This window comes from Salvelinus fontinalis, chromosome 26, assembly GCF_029448725.1.
Source record: "Salvelinus fontinalis isolate EN_2023a chromosome 26, ASM2944872v1, whole genome shotgun sequence".
Taxonomy (NCBI): Eukaryota; Metazoa; Chordata; class Actinopteri; order Salmoniformes; family Salmonidae; genus Salvelinus; species Salvelinus fontinalis.
Window position 1 is genome coordinate 13,105,126 of NC_074690.1, and position 2,570 is coordinate 13,107,695.

A 2,570-nucleotide genomic window follows, 5' to 3' on the forward strand; every position below is an offset into this window, starting at 1 on the left:
AAAATGACCTTCAAATATTTTTTTCTTTATTTCTTAATGGGATGATATACATTTACTCAATAATGTTTGCCTGACAGAATTGTACTAATAACTGTAATGGGTCAATGAACTCTTCACATCTTGAATGTTCCGTTTTTTACTGTTTTTATTGCAATGTCAACATGCAGGTTTTGGGCGACACCTTGTGGAATGCCTACGTACTGCACTTGGCTTACTTGACCTGTAAGAAGCATAGGCCGAATGTCCTCTATCACACTGTTCAGGGCAAGTTTTTCCAGTTGCGGCCTCTCTTTCATCAGTTTGGGATGACATCTCAATATGAAGGCATATGCCATCTCTGGGAATGTTCAAACAGCAGCCTGGCTCATCCCAGGATTCTCTCCCAGTGACAGAGGGTCTGGTGGGCTGTATAGCAACTTGGCTTCTCCATCACAACAAACTCATAACACTGTCTGTGTCCCAGAATGCACCACATTCCCTATATAGTGCACAACTTTTGACCAGAGCTGGGGACCCTGGTTAAAAGTAGTGCACTACATAAGGAATGGGGTGCCATTTAAGATGCATCCTTAACTCAGCCAGCCAGGGCCCTGGGCAACACAACTCATCATGTCACCATTTAAGGCTTAATCCTGACAGTCAGACACAAATGAACGTCTTTATGGGGAGTCAAATGTAACAGATAGCCCACAGCTTGCTTAATAACAGTACTGTTTCCTTCCTCACCAGCCCACTCTGGTATTCAATATTGGATCCTATCTCGCAAACATAGGTGGCTGCCCTCTTGACAACTGCTCCACAAAGAAGATAAACATTTGATGCCACAGGTGGAGGCATTTCAAGCTGAGGAGTCTAAAAGCGCTGCATACTGGCCTCTGTACTAAGGCATCTTTGTGTGTGTGTGTGTATGCAATAAATGTAATGTTTTATTTGTTTTTCATTGTATAACAATGCACAATCAATATAACTTATTTCATCATGTAGCCTTATACCTATACAACATGTAGAAGTATTTTGTTTTGTAAGTGTTCATGTGATCAGATAGTACAAGAGGTATGCTAATACGCCACCCACTGGTTGTTACAGAAGAATATGTACATGTAGGTAGGGGTAAAAGTGACTAGGTAATCCGGATAGATAGTAAACAAGGCAGCAGCAGTGTGAAAGGGTGGGAAAGTGTCTCTTTGTGAATGTGTGTAACGTCAATATGCATGTGTGTTTTGTGTGTTTGAGCGCATGTAGTGTGTCTATTTAGAATTTTGTATTTTTTTAATTTAACCTTTATTTAACCAGGTAGACTAGTTGAGAACAAGTTCTCATTTACAACTGCGACCTGGCCAAGATAAAGCAAAGCAGTGCGACACAAACAACAACAACACAGAGTTGCACATGGGATAAACAAACGTACAGTCAATAACACAATAGAAAAGTCTATATACAGTGTGTGTAAATGTAGTAAGATTAGGGATTATATGTCCCTCGGCTATGCAAGAGAGTCAGTGCAAATAAAATGGGTTCAATGCAAATAGTCAGTGTAGTCATTTGATGAACTGTTCAGCAGTCAAATGGCTTTGGGGTAGAAGCTGTTCAGGAGGCTTTTGGTCGCGGACTTGGCGCTCCGGTATACTTGCCGTGCAGTAGCAGAGAGAACAGTTTTAGGGCTTTCCTCCGACACTACCTGGTATAGAGGTCCTGGATGGCAGGGAGCTCGGCTCCAGTGATGTACTGGGCTGTATGCACTACCCTCTGTAGCGCCTTACAGTCAGATGCCAAGCAGTTGCCATACCAAGCGGTGATGCAGCCAGTCAAGATGCTCTAAATGGTGCAGCTGTAGAACCTTTTGAGGATCTGAGGGTCCATGCCAAATCTTTTAAGCCTCCAGGGAGGGAAGAGATGTTGTCATGCCCTCTTCACGACTGTGTTGGTGTGTTTGGCCCATGGTAGGTCCTTAAGGATGTGGACCCAGAGGAACTTGACTCTATCATCCCGCTCCACTACAGCCTAGTCGATGTGAATGGAGGCGTGCTAGGCCCTCCATTTCCTGCAGTCCACAATAAGCTCCTTTGTCTTGCTGACTTTGACAGGGGGTTGTTGTTCTGGCACCACACTGCCAGGTCTCTGACCTCCTCCCTATAGGCTGTCTCATCATCGTCAGTGATCAGGCCTACCACCGCCGTGTTGACGGCAAACTTAATGATGATGTTGGAGTTGTGCTCGGCAATGCAGTCATGGGTGAACAGGGAGTGCAAGAGGGGACTAAGCAAGCACCTCTGAGGGGCCTGCGTGTTGAGGGTCAGCGTGGCGGATATGTTGTAGCCTACCCTCACCACCTTGGGGCGGCCCGTCAGGAAGTCAAGGATCCAGTTGCAGAGGGAGGAGTTCAGTCCAACGGCCCTTAACTTAGTGATGAGCTTGGAGGGCACTATGATGTTGAACACTGAGCTGTAGTCAATGAAGGTGTTCCTTTTGTCCAGATGGGAAAGGGCGGTGTGGAGTGCAATAGAGATTGTGCCATTTGTGGATCTTTTGGGGCGGTACGTGAATTGGAGTTGGTCCAGTATCTGTGCCAT